The 14,430-nt window shown below is 34.7% G+C and overlaps 1 protein-coding gene across 2 annotated transcripts in view; it reads left to right on the forward strand.

Moving 5' to 3' along the window:
- Window positions 1-14,430, forward strand: part of CRIM1 (cysteine rich transmembrane BMP regulator 1) — a 180,265-nt gene that overhangs the window by 69,614 nt on the left and 96,221 nt on the right. The gene's annotated exons all lie outside the window — the stretch shown is intronic.

Below are 14,430 nucleotides of genomic sequence, written 5' to 3' on the forward strand. Positions count from 1 at the left end.
GTCTCATGAGAGCAGAGCTGAGGGGGGAGAATCACCTCCCTTGACCTGTTAGCCATGCTTCTTTTGATGCAGCCCAGGATGCGGTTGGCTTTCTGGGCTGCAAGCACATGCTGTTGGCCCCTTCTGAGCTTCTCATCAACCAGCATCCCCAGGTCCTTCTACTCAGGGCTGCTGTTAATAATGGCCTGGCCTTTATTTGTGCTTGGGATTGCCCCAGCCCAAGTACAGGGCCTTGCACTTGGCCTTGTTGAACTTCCTGATGTTCACCCTGTCCAGGTCCCTCTGGATGGCATCCCTTTCCTCCAGCATGTCAACACAGCTTGGTGTCATTGGCAAAATTACTGAGTGTGCTCTCAGTCCCACTGGAATTAAAGTGATTTCCATTTGCTTCCTTTAAAGTATTCACCTATGACATTGATGAGGGAGGGTTATGCATGTATAAGAAAGGTAGAGTAAAATAACTAACTTTTCCTATTAAATTACCATTATTACATTACATTGGTGAGATTCTGGAGGTGTGCTTCACAGGTGACAGAGTTGAAATATTTGCATCCTATTTTGGTGTTATTGAAATACCAGCATTACTTAATCATCTATCTTATGTGGTTATATTGCAGAGATCTCTGATAAATCTTGTAAGTCTTGATCCAGCCTTCCATGAAAGCAAATATTTATTCTGTGTTGAGAAAACGCATTCAATGCATAGACTGGGAGAAAGATTAGAAAATAAACGTTTGATCATCAGCAGTAATACTTAAATGGTACATTATGTAATTTATTCTTTTTCTTGAATTTATTCTTTTTTTCTTGAAAAAAAAATATTTATTTTTTTTTTCTTGAAAAAGAATAAATGAAATGAATAATAATAAATTAAATAAATGAATACTAATAAATGAAATAGAGAATAAATGAAATCATTTTCCTTGAAAATGTGTTTTAAATTGTGCTTACAAAAAATCTTGTTTAAAACTCAGCTAATTAATACCACCTTTATTAAAAATTAACACCTACAATCATTTCAATTAAAGATCTGTTCGTGAATGTTAAAACTGTTCAATTAGTATTGGCTAGGAGGAATTGAAATAGATGAGCCACTTGCAGCATTAGAATTTTTTTAATGATAAATCATTTTAGGAAGTGCTGTTTTGGGGGGAGGGGAGGGGTGAGAGGGGAGAAGTAATTTGGTTGCTGTTTTATTTTGTGTTTTTGTTTTACCACCACTCTTACAAAATGTCTGCTAGCTTCTAGGTACTTGTTCCATTCTTTCTGGTGTTTAAAAGGCATAATGTATCGTTGTCTGAGTAATGCAAAATACACAGTGGCAAGCATTTCAGTAAAAATTAGACTGATGTCTAGTTTGAGAAAAGAAATTATAACAAACAGGATGAAGCTCAGATGGGAAGTTCAGCACTAATCCAAAACTTTGCAATGGCTTTTCTGCTATTGCTCCCATTATATCATGGATTTGAAATGTTGCTGACTTTCTCAGTTATTTTTGGTGATGTGTAGCATTTTGAGTTCAAGTTTGTTATTTCCTCACATCAATTTTTTTCTTTGGAAAAATTTGAATGGGAACTATTAAATCAATATCACCAGGTAGGAACAATTTAATACAGAAAGATTTTTTGTTCTTCCTATTTTACTTCAGTGTCTGTTGGTTTATTGTAAAGCAATGAAGACTGCTGTTTAGTGAGGTGTACAGTGGAGGAGGTATCTTTGACATGTGAGATACCTCATCATGTATACTAGATTTTATTATCTTTGATGTCTCTTTCCAGACAAACAGGGAAAAACAATGAAAATAGTGTTGTTTAAAGTAGTATAACTCTGCTCTGGGATGCATGCGTCAAAGTCTGATATTCTAGCAAGAGATGCTTGGTAGCAGTTGCCTCATTAGATGTCAGCAGGCTTCTCTTTTTAGTACTGCTCAGGTTTTGCTGACTTCTGCGTTACCAGTTCTTAGCTTGGCCTGTAGAAAGGAATGTTTTCTTAACCTTTTGGGTTTCTTAAAGAAATGTATTGCCTCAAGTTATACGAGTAGTCCAGTGTCTGTATCAGTTATTACATCTTTTGAGATATAATTTCCTAGTGTTCGCAAGTAACTTCAAATATTTTTCTTCCCCATTTTTCGTTAGTCTTGTTTGGGTGATAGAATGATTTTGATCACAGCTATCAAGTACAACTCTGGCCTTCCTTCTTGCATTACCTCCCAGCGTGTGTTTACCAGGTAGAATCACTATCATGACATAACAGTTGGCAGAAGCAGTCTCTTCCTCAGGGTTCTCTGCAGTTTTCATTCAAAACTGCATTTGTCATTTCCTTCTTGTAGAGGTTTTCCAGATTTCTGTGAGGAGTCTGTAAATTATTCAGATACATAATGGGTTGCTTTCCTCTGTTTTGGAGATGCTAGCATTACTTTAATGGATCAGGGTCTCATACTGACTAGTTTCTGAATAGTTCTTTAATTCAGCAGAAAATCCTACTTTCCCAGCTTGGTGTCTCACAAGGTGCATTCTGGTATGACTTGTCTCTGATCACTGAATATTATGCTCTGCAAACTTCTGCGTAGGAGTAATGTACACTGATTTTGCCCAGCTCCTGAAACATGCACTACACAAAGTTTGGTCTAAAAAATGACTTTGGGTGTGACAGTCCCAAACCTGTGCAGAAAATACAGTCGTGGGAACCTTACAAGAAATAATATTAACTTGATTCATTGCATTTACGAAGTATACCCATATCTGCAGTTTCCTAACAATAACCATCATCACTATGCATCATGTTTCACAAAGGTGTGTAATGTCCATTTTAGTTCTTGTAAACACTACACTCAAAGGCTCAAAATGCCCTAGGAAACTGTGTTAACTGAAAACTTCTGCAGCTGAATTTCTCAGTTTTGATTTTTCTAGTTGCATAGTGGAAGTTGTTATGCACAATGCCACAAATAAGCTTTTCTTTGATGTTTAAGAGCAAATAGCATTTAGTATGTATATATTGTATGTATGTATATTTTGTACAGATCCAAGTGTGTTACTGTTTTATGCTATTAAAGATGTATAGTAAGTAAGGCAAAAAATTAGAAAAGATGTGAAGTAGATAGTTTCGGGGATTTGCTTTAACAAGACCATGAACAATAAATCAATACCCTAAAAGGCAAGGACAATGAGGAGGAAAAACATAAGGAAAGCATGGGAAAAAGAAGCAAAATGAAATAATAATTTGTGGTATTCTTGTAGTTTGGTATTCCCACTTAAAAAAAAAAAAAAAAAAAAAAAAAAAAAAACTATTTGCCACACCTGTAGTCTTCTAGATGATTCCCCTTTAAGTTCTTGGAAGAGAGCTTTCTAGCTCTCAGCGGTATCGTTAAATGAGATCAGAAATTGAATCCAATTAAAGAACATTGCAGTTGACAATATCCTAAAACCGAGAGAATATTTTTATATATTTGGAGTAGTATTGTTGATCTTTTTCCAGACTCGCTGTCTTTTGTTCATAATAAAAGGTGATGGCATTCATCCAGCTTGAAATACAGGGGTCCAAGTTTAATGACTACATCAGTCAGCAAAATTCTTGTGCTGGTGCTAACAGAAGCTCAGTGCTGCGTAAGCTCTAACTTTCTGCTTTTTTGTAGTTTTGTCATTTAATTCCCTCTGTGATGTCGCTACTTTGAGGCAAAATAAGGGATGCTGCAACAGGCTGGAGATATCTGGTAGCGGGTATATAATACAGGGTAGACACAAAGCTGTATTTCATTCATACTGTCTGTTCTGAGCACTTGGTTTAGGTACTTGAACAACCCTTTGCAGGCACATGTTTATGGACATGTTTATGTGTGGAATAAAAACTGTGGCTATTATGTGCTTTTCAGTTTGTTTTAAAAATAATCTTCTTACATTGGGTTTTGTATGGTAGTATTGCAGAATGGAGAAACTTGTTTGGACTTCCCATACTATGATTCTTTGTGGACTTGATTCTGTTTGAGGGCTGGTTATAAATATATACACATGTGCATGTGACTCTTTTAAACCTAAATACGTATATATTTCTGGTTTGGATGCTACTGCATTTTCGAAGCAGAGTAATATGATTCTCAAATTTGCAGTTACCTGTTTATTTTTCCAATTGATTCTAAAAAACTTTTGTGCAGCAGTAGGACAGATGTATTCTCAACCTTAAACTGTGTAGGTCCTAGGCTATAAATAAAATTGTGTGCTTCTTTTTCTCTCTCTCTCTCTCTCTCTTTTTTTTTTTTTTTTTTTTTTTTTTGTAATAAAGAAGGGTTTTTGTTTGTTTTTGCATTTGTGTGATTGGTAGGTATGAAAAAATAAACCCATAAAACCTAGTGCTTAAAACAGGTATTGCAGGCAGTAGTTTAGAAATTAACAAAATTAGCTGTGTAACATTTAAGCACTTAACATTATTTTTCCTAGTTCATGTGGTCCTTTTATTCAAGAAAGTTTATATGCATAGAATATTGTATTTCAAATATTCCCTATTTTTTACATTGAATATAAAAAATTGCCTCCCAAAAACCAAAGTGTTTTAACATCTCTTACAACTGAATCTTATAATACACTGCTTAATTGTTCTTCTTACATCTGAAGTCTCAGATGTGTTATTTATTAGAAGATTTCATCTTTAGAGACAAATGTTTTGTGTGGAATATCTACCATCTCTGTATTCTGTGAAATAATCTTAACTACAGTTTTGTTAAGTGTCATTTCTCTGCAAAAGTAAATCTATATTTCTTTAGAAAGGAAACCCCACAGATGTGCTTTTCCTGGTGGACCGAGCTGTTTAGAAAATTCTTTCATGTTGCCAAACTTTTTTTTTTTTTTTTTTTTTTTTTTTTTTTTTTTTATGTAATTGGAATCAAACTACAAATATTGGAGACTTTTTTCACTGCAAGGCACCAAGGATTTTTGCATAAGAATTCATTGTGCCAGTATAGATTTTACCCTAAATTGTAATTGCTCCTTCTGCTTTGCTGTCACATTTCTTAAGGTATATAGAGCAGTTCTTCTGTAGTCCTAATACAGAGAAATTTTGTTTGGTAAATTATTGGAAGTTTGGTAATTCATGAATTGCAAAGTAATAGTTATTGTAGTTAGTATTTTAATTCATTCTAGGAGACAAACATTTCAAAAATACTCATGAAAAAAAAAAAAGTAAAAAATAAGAATTCAGAAAGATCTCTGGTAGTATAGAGCATTGTATAGAATAGAAATGCTACATTCTATAATTTAGAAGAGTATTTAGAAGAACTTAAAAGCCAACTTAGAGAAGTTAAGAGAAGACATGAAGCACAGAAACTGGGAAACAAAAATGTCTTGAAATACTTGGGCATTGGCCTTCGCTCTTGAAAGTAGGCAGCTTCTGTTTGCCTAAAATAAGAATGCTATGCCTCTTTTCTTACTTTCTGATATTACAGCATCTTAGAATATTAAAGAGGAGAAAAGAATGAAATGCTGCACAGAGTTCATTTTTCCAGTGTTATGTATCTTGAGTGTTTTTGTAAAGGAATTTCAGAAATATGTGGTTAAGCTGGTTATAAGCATACAGAGGTTCTTTGAACATAATAGCTAGGAAAGCTAGTTTGTATAGTGGAGTTTCCTTGTGAAAAGTATTGTAAGGCATTTAAGTCCTTATTTTGAGGTGGGGGGTTGGTTTTTTGTTTGTTTATTTTTGAATAGTAGCAGAGACCAGAGAATGTGAAGAAACCACATATCCTAAATTTATTGAGTATGATTAACTTCAAAAAAAAAAAAAAAAAAAAAAAAAAGAGAGAGAAAAAGAAAAGAAAGAAAGAAAAATATAGCAGTTGATTCAATTTCAGTAGTACCAGAAAGCTGTGTTCCTCTCATATCAGAACTTTCTTTTCTAAGTTAATCTTTACATCTCAGTTGTTTTTTGTTTTGTTTCAAATCTAGTTCTAGAGAGTCTAATTCTTGCTGTTACGAGTTTTATCTTGGTTGCTAACTTCTTATGCATGTGAATTCTCATTTATTGATAAGTTCAGTTATTTATTTCAATTGTAGATAACATCACAAGCGTAAGTGTTTTCTGGGTCATTCTTATGCTTACATTTTCTGACTTTGGTTAGGAAGCAAACTTGATGATTTGAGAATAGTGCCTTCGGTGTGGGCAATTACAAGTGTGGGTACAACACATAATTCTATTCTCTTTGTGTTCAGAAGTACCTCCAGTGGTTGTTGCCCTTTGTGGAGTATAAGTTGCCTGCTCAATTTTAAATCCCTTTCTTCTTGTCACATCAAGTTGCATGTAGTAGTCCTTCTCCTTCGGTGAATACTTGTGATTATTTTTCCAGATGTCACCTAGCTTATATATATATATAAATTTTTTAAGCTATACTAAGTGGAATTGTTCCAAATAGTTGTGCTTTGTCATCAATTTGGTACCCATACAGAACTGTTTTGCAGCTGCTTTTATGATTGTAATAAAGACTACTTACTGCTTTATTAATTACCTTTAGGTAAACTTACTCATAGTGTACATTTTTGTAAGTCATTGAAGTGAATGTGGTTTATACTGGTTGAAAATTTATTATATTCTTTTTGGGCTAACTTCCAAAGTGTTCTGGCATTCTTTAAAGTCTTGGCTGTGTAGTTGAGACCACCTAATTACTGTTTACATATTCTTTCTGTGTTTTGAAATTTCCATTGATTTGCAACTAAATACGTTGACCAGTAGTAGTAGTATCATTCATCCAGCATAAATTGTTCTCTTATATAAAGAAATAATGTACAATGTTATTTCAGTTCTGATGGTGTTGATTTTTTATTTTTTAAACAGCAGAGGTAACCCAACAGCTCAGTGTCTACTGAGTACCTCGACAAATCTGTAACCACATCATTGTGCTTCATTTCTGTAAATCTGACTACAGGTATCTATCCACTCATCTCTCCATCTGAAATCAGAATGATTTTCAATACTGAAGTTCAAAAGCGCTTTGACTTGATTAATAGCAGTGCAATTGCTGGTAGCATGGATCATATCCCTGGAATTGCATGCTTCCCTGTCTGGTGTGGAGCAGGCTGGACTCATTTCCTTCTCTTTATGTATTGCTTGTTACAGTTGAGTCAAATAGCTAATGTTACCCTCAACATATTTTGATTCACACTTTCCAGTGTCAAGTTGTTCCTGTATATAATTTAAAATGTTAACATGCATTCATTGAAAGAGGTTTTACATGAAATGGACTAACAGCAGAAATAGTTCTTGGGTCCTGTGTGGGTCTTGGTCTAACACAGAAGTGCTTTGAACTGGGAGGTATGAACCCAAGTGTGAATTATGCCACAAGCAAGATTGGTTTCACTGAACTTGCAGTTGGGTTTCGATGAAAGGACGTCTGATGTCTGATAAATCTGCACTGATTCTGGTAAAGCCCTTTCCTTGGCAGACAACACCTTGAGTTACAGCTTGACTGCCATTCTGGTGGCTTTTGTTTGTTTGGTTGGTTGGTTGGTTGTTTTTTTTTGAGTTACAAACTTTTATATAATATGATATTATAAAATATAATATATATATGAAAAATATATAAATATATATGTAGTATGCATATATATTTATGTATACATTTATATATATATTATATGTATATACTATCTATATATATTCAGTATTGAAATAGAGGAAAATAAAATGAGGAAGTGGAATATAACATCCTTATAGCTTTGCTGTCCAAATGGGATTATTGCCTTACTTGACTGGTTCTGTCTGTCTTGAAAGGTATGAGCCATGTTTATGGTTATTTGGTCCTTGAAATGAAACATCTTTGAAAAATCCATAGAGGATGGCATGTTGCAAAGATGTACATTGAAAAGTGTATATTTAGTAAAATTTGTGTCTCTGTATTTTTTAGCACATGTTTAATACTGGTTGTTGCTGTTAAATCACGAGATTAGGGTATAATATGGGTCAGACAGATTGTTCAATCATGTGGTATGTAAAATCCAGGGTGTCAGAATGCTCGAAAGAGAATAAAACTCATTTACAAAACAGAATGGATTTTAAATAAAGTTCAGTATTAGGTAAAAGGTCAGGCACTTGTTCCTTTTTTTATTTGTAGCAGTTCATCCGTATACAGGACTGTGCATATTGTATGTGTAAGGTAATCTCATTTTTTAATCTACTATAACTGTCCTTTTGATTCTCGAAAATCCTTTGGGGTATTTTGCATTCCGATATCGATCCCTGTCTGTCTGACTGCTTTAGCTGGGTAATCATTTTTCTTGTTTATCTCTAATCCTTTTAATATTTCCTTCCTGCCACTGTGTAACGGTACAGTATGCCTATTGTTTGTGATGCGTTTCAATGGCGGCTGTAAGGCTATGCTGTAAAATTGGCTGTATTTTAGCCTAGATTTCACAAAACCAGTTTACAACTAAACAAAAAAGCAAAGCTGCACAGCATGCGTCTTCAAAGCACGTACGCTGATCTTATTGCGTCACTTTGCTTACTCATACAAGGTGTTCATTTTAATGAACCACTTTCTGGTCTGAACTTCCCTGAAAGATGAAACTATTAGATATGAAGTTAACTATTCCAAAACTCTTATACTATGTGCATCTTAGGGATGAACAGAAAAAGTAAGTTTTAATCTCTCTATGTGTGTATTTATCTGTATGCATGTGTGCACATATTAAAAACTTATTTTTTAGAGACCAGCTGCACAGTTGAAGTATCTCTGTGGAAGCATTAGGACCCAAGTCTCCTACAGTTCTCTTTTAACCTTCTACTTCTATGAAAACACCCTGCCCTTGTTTCTATGGTGACTGAAGAAAGGCATCTGTGGTCACATGAATTTTTGACAATATGATAAAAATCACTCCCTGAAAAGGTTTCCAGAAAAGCACAGATCCGTTTCACTTCACCTGAAGAATAAGGAGAGCAGCCTCCTGCCCCTGCGGTGGCTTTTCTCCATTTCTCCCACATGATGTAGTACCGTAAGATCCTTTCACTGTGCTGACCAATGCTTTCACTGCTCTGCTTTTCCCATTAACTCAACTTGGCATATACTTTCTCTGCGTGTCAAAGCAGAGCATGCAAATATAATGAAGGAAAAGAATTTGATACAGAGGTGAAAGCTATGTTTTTAATTCTCCTTCAGGAACCATTTTGATTTCCACACTTTGGTGTTGGCCAAGATGTGTTTGGGAGCCGGGGGTGTATGTACTATGTGTCTTGTGAGGATTGTTACAACTGCTGTACTTAACAAAACAAACAAACAAAATTCCCGAGATCTATACTTCCTGTATTCAGTGGCAGTATTAATAAAAATACTGCCAACTAGTGGCCGGTTTGAATGCCCAGTATTGTATAAACCTTTCAGGAAGGTAAAGGCCTTCTGTCTAAGTGCTGACTGTGAAATAAAGACTCCAGTAAGTTGCCATTGTACATTCACTTCCCCACAGCAACTTCATAAGTTCATGGGAAACATATTAAAATATATAGGTGCTTTTGATATAGAGAAACTGAGAAATTTGGGTGTTTGCTTCCAGCTTTAGAGCTCTTGTTTTATGACTGACTCTTTCTAGTATTAATTAAAAAAAAATAAAATTATTATTATCTTGACTTCTTCTTTTCATTCTGTTCTTTGAAGGTTGCTCCCCTTCCGCTACATGCACTTTACAACAGATATACTGTGGCTGCAACAAAAGGGCAGCCTGAATGTTACTATGCTTTGAGTTGGGAAGTGTTACAATTTTCCTGTGGTTTTTGAAATTAAAATGAAAAATGTTTTTTGAGAAATTCTTTTTTTTTTTTTTTTTTTTAAATGTATGATCCCTCTTAATTTTCATTTTAAAAGCACACAGCATGTTGTAACTTAGGTGGTTTGGTTTCTCTTGTTATTTTGTTATTTCTAGGTTGTCCTCTGTGCTATACTTAGTAATGGCAGGATCTTTTTGCAGGGTAATCCAAAGTAACAGGAAGTAAGACTGAACCTTCAGACCCACAGAAAACTATGTTTGTCTTGAAATATGAATTAATTTATACCTTAAAATAGCACTGTTATTGGTATTTTATTTTTTTTTTTATTAAATGGTCTTTAAGGTTGCCTTTTTGAGTGAATTTTTGTTTCCAAGGATAGGATATTTATTGGTCTTTTTAACGTGAGTTTTTCTGATTGTCTGATTTTCTGGTCTTTTTTTTTTTTTTTTTAATGTTATTTTTCCAGATACATTTCCAAATTTCTTTGGAAGATTGACTGTCTCTGAATAGATAGTTTGTATAACTTTGAGTTTGATTGATCCAGACTCTTCCTTTATCTCTGCAGAGATTTTTTGTTGGCTCAGCCTGGTGAGATTTGAGCACTACAGAATGCTTCTAGCTTCAGTGGTGTTTGATGAAAGACTATAAAGAGAATGTGTCCCATGGAGAGGGCTCATCAGCAAACCAACTGATAGTGTCTCTTCTTTGTGTAGTCATTTGAAATGCTGCTTGGTTGAACATGAAAGCAACATTTGCAGGCAACTAATTTATTTATTTATTTATTTATTTTAACTGGGTTGTGGCTTATCTGTTCAGACATAAATTCTGAGAAGTTTGATGGACGCATCCTTGACAAGTAACTAATTGTTCTCCTTTTTAATTCCCCCCTCTTCCCCTCATTTTAAAGGAGAGACTGAAATGTGGTTAAGTTGTATATGCTTTTTCTATTAACTGATTCTGTGAAAAGCAAACAGTAAAAGTGTATACAGCTCTTCACTCTGTTAAATTAATTTGTGAGTTCTAGGAGCTCTTACTAAAATGGTTACCTTATTATAGAATCATAGAACCTCTTATGCTGGAAAAGACTTCTGAGATCATCCTGTCCAATCACTAACCTAGTACTGCCAACTCTGCCACTAGACCGTGTCCCAAAGCACTGCATCTACTCATCTTTGGAATACATCCGGGGATGGTGACTCAACTACCTCCTTGAACAGCCTGTTCTAATGCCTCACAACCCTTCCAGTGAAGATTTTTTTTTCACAATATCCGACATAAACCTTCCCTGGTGCAACTTGAGGCAATTTCCTCTTGTCCTATTACTTGTTGCTTGGGAGAAGAGACGCTCCCCCACCTGGCTACAGCCTTCTTTGAGGTAGTTGTAGAGAGCGATAAAGTCTCCCCCAAACCTCCTTTCATCCAAGCTAAGCAACCCCAGCTCCCTCAGCTACCTCCTAAGACTTGTTCTCTAGACCCTTCAGCAACTTTGTTACCCTTCTTTGGATACATTCAAGAACTTCATAGTCCTTCTTCTAGTGAGGGGCCCAAAACTGAATACAGCTGCAGCCTCACCAGTGCCCGAGTACAAAGCAACAATCTCTTCCCTCGTCCTTCTGGCCATGCTATTTTTGATACAAGCCAGGATGCTGTTGGCCTTCTTGGCCACCTGAGAACACTTCTGGCTCATATTCATCCAGTTATTAAAGGATACCTATCAGCTGCTTCAAGGGTGGAGATCAAACAATGTTTTATGAATATATATTTTAATTAATGTTATAAGTGTTCTGACTACAAACTCTGAATTATAAAATGAGACATCTGCTTTAACATAGAATTGTATTCTCTTTCTATGTGTAGTTGTGGTTATATGAAATTGTTCTTGTGAGGGAGTTATGGATTAGGAGAATTTGATCCACATGTATCTTCTTGCCACGTAATTTGTGTGTCATGCCATTTCTTTATTGAGGAATATATATCTTCTGTATTTGCTGTGCTGATTTATTTAATCAAAAATCACAAAAATATAGTCCTTCATTTCCTTGAAAATCTGATTTTTTTTATGTTTGATACACTACGTTAAAAAATTAAGTTCTTCTGTTTCTGGACATGCTGAGGGATAAGGAACAGGTTTTTGTTGTGGTCTATTGAGAAGCCACTTTGAAATAGTCCCTGGTTGGTGTATGAAAGGGGTAATGTAGCAAAATATTTCACAGTTGTTTTCTGTGGAATGCTGCTTTTAGTCTTTTGAGAAAGTCTGTTATATTTTAAATTTTTCTTCTCTGACAGATATTTTCTTACGTGTCCTTTTTTTAAGAGCCGGAAGCCTTTGGTAATAAATGAGAAGAGAGTTGTTAAGTGATTCCTCTGGTTTGATGAATCTTAAGTAACCATACATAATGGAATTAAATTAAGAATCCTGTTAAAGCAGTGGCATTTATGGCTGTTTTTGAATTTGTTTACAAAATAAATGCCAAATATTATTTTGATTGCTCTTTAGATTAAGTAATGAAAAGGTAAGCTATTAAGTTAATGGAGTACAATTAATTTTGAAAATATGCCTTGCAGAAAATTTTATTCCTGTAAATAGGGAAGATAGGTATATTTGCAAGCTTAAAGTTACTAAGATAACAAGCAGAAAAACCTTGAAACTTTTTAAATGATTGCTGAAAGGTAATGTCTTCCATTCAGACTTGGTATCAAAATGAGGAGCCCTCATCAGCTTTTACTGAAATGTAGTAAAACAGAACTGTGACCTATTAATATTGCCAGTAGGCTCATGACAGTTACGCAAGTGTAGTGCTAACTGATTATAAAGTTTTAGCAAAAATACAATGATACTGATTCGGGAGCTGCTGAATTTCACGTTTTAGATCAGACTGCTTCCAGAAGTTTGAAGTAGGGACTCTACAAGAAAACAGTTTAAATATTGCCAATTGCATATTGTTTTGGCTATTTGCTCCTTTCTGCTAAAGGAAAAAGCACATTATATTTGAAATACTGAATCATGTCATGGTCTGGGAAAAAGGGCTCTTCCTGCCCTTGACTCAGATGTGGGCTGGAGTTAGGAACCTGGATGAAAATTGTCTGTTGACTTGGGTGAATTTACTTGTTACTCCAGTTGCTCAGTTTCATTTGTATACTAGGATGGTAATGTTTTACGTTGTATGTAGGTTGAGAATATTGTATGAAAGTGGGATTTATATGAGTAGAAGTAAGGAAGGTTTTGTTTTTTGTTGTTTTTTTTTTTGGGGGGGGGAGATGATGAAGGACAAAAGTAATAGTGACACTAGATTAAAAAAACAATCAGCCATGTACATATGAAATACTGTTCTGATTCTTCATCATCAATTGAAGTCCAAAGAATATACTAAAATTAAGTATAAAAATGATCCTTTAAAAAAAAAAAAAAAGCTATTATTGACAATTAGCGTATATTTGGAAACAGAATTTCACATTTGCTCTTTTGCTTTCTTTTTTTTAATTGCAATGTCCACTAATTTCAGTTAAAATAAAATAAAATAAAAGTCCAAAACAGTGAGTTACTAAATTCTTGGAGAAGATATTCTTGACTTTTTTTATGGATGCTCATACTTGGTATGTCGTATTCAATCATTGATATTTTCATTAGAGATTAACTTTGAAAATGACATAAAATAATCAGATTAATAAAGTTAGTGTTCTTTTTATTCTTTCTAATATTCTGCATCTAACTTTAATGACAACAATCAAAGTAGCTGATTAATTTATAAGGGTAATTGGTGGCATTTGTAGCAGAACCATCTAGTGTATAAACCTGCAGGTAACCAAGGAGTGTTATAAACAGTTTATAATTTTGGGTCTTGGTTTTCTGCTTTGTTCTTTTTCTGGTTAGGCCCACAAAGGATGCCTGCAGTATATACAGATACTTAAAATGCTAAGTCACTATCTTGTCTTTACCTAAAAATACTGCTTTTCTGAGTGTGTTTTATCCACTTGTTCTCTAAAAACACTCAGTTGCATTGAGCAATGTGGTGTCTTCTTGGATATGAACAAGTGTTTTTTTATAGTCCATTATGGAGTAAACCAGTCATGGGAATGATTTTTTATTTATTTTTTCTAGTGTAGCTTGGGAAATTGGAGAGTACAACACAACTTTTCTGCCAGAATTGAGTTTTTGTTGTTGTTATTGTTTTTGATAATGGGATAATTTTGGAAGACTGTTCTCTAGTTTTCCAAATACTTCCTTCCATCTTCATTCTCTCTTTGCCAATCTTGGTGTTGTCCAGTCTGTCACTATTCCAACCAACTTGTTGAACTTGTTCCTCAATACTCCTTTTATTGTTGTGTCTGCAGCCAGAGCCTCAAACCTTTTTTCTCTTCTGATATTCAAGCCACTAAAGCTGTAGGAACTCTTTGAATATGAGCACAAGGAGCATGTACAGAAAAAAAATCTGCTAATGTATGAACTCTTCAAATATGTTAGCTGTTAAACTTTTAAATACCTTTTTGAGTATGTGAAGTCTTGGTTTAGGTCAATTAATTTAATAAATCAATCAGCTAGCACCAGTTACTCATTATGGAAAACCTTAGGAAGCTGAAGGTGTAGGCATGAACATCAGGGCTGTGCATGATGAGACAAGTTGGTTCCTAATGTCATGGCCAAATGTGTAGTTTCTTTGCTGTTTCTGATGTGTGAGTTCAGCAGTCATGCAGATAACA

Source organism: Aythya marila, assembly GCF_965140915.1.
Source record: "Aythya marila genome assembly, chromosome: 3".
NCBI classification, from domain to species: domain Eukaryota; kingdom Metazoa; phylum Chordata; class Aves; order Anseriformes; family Anatidae; genus Aythya; species Aythya marila.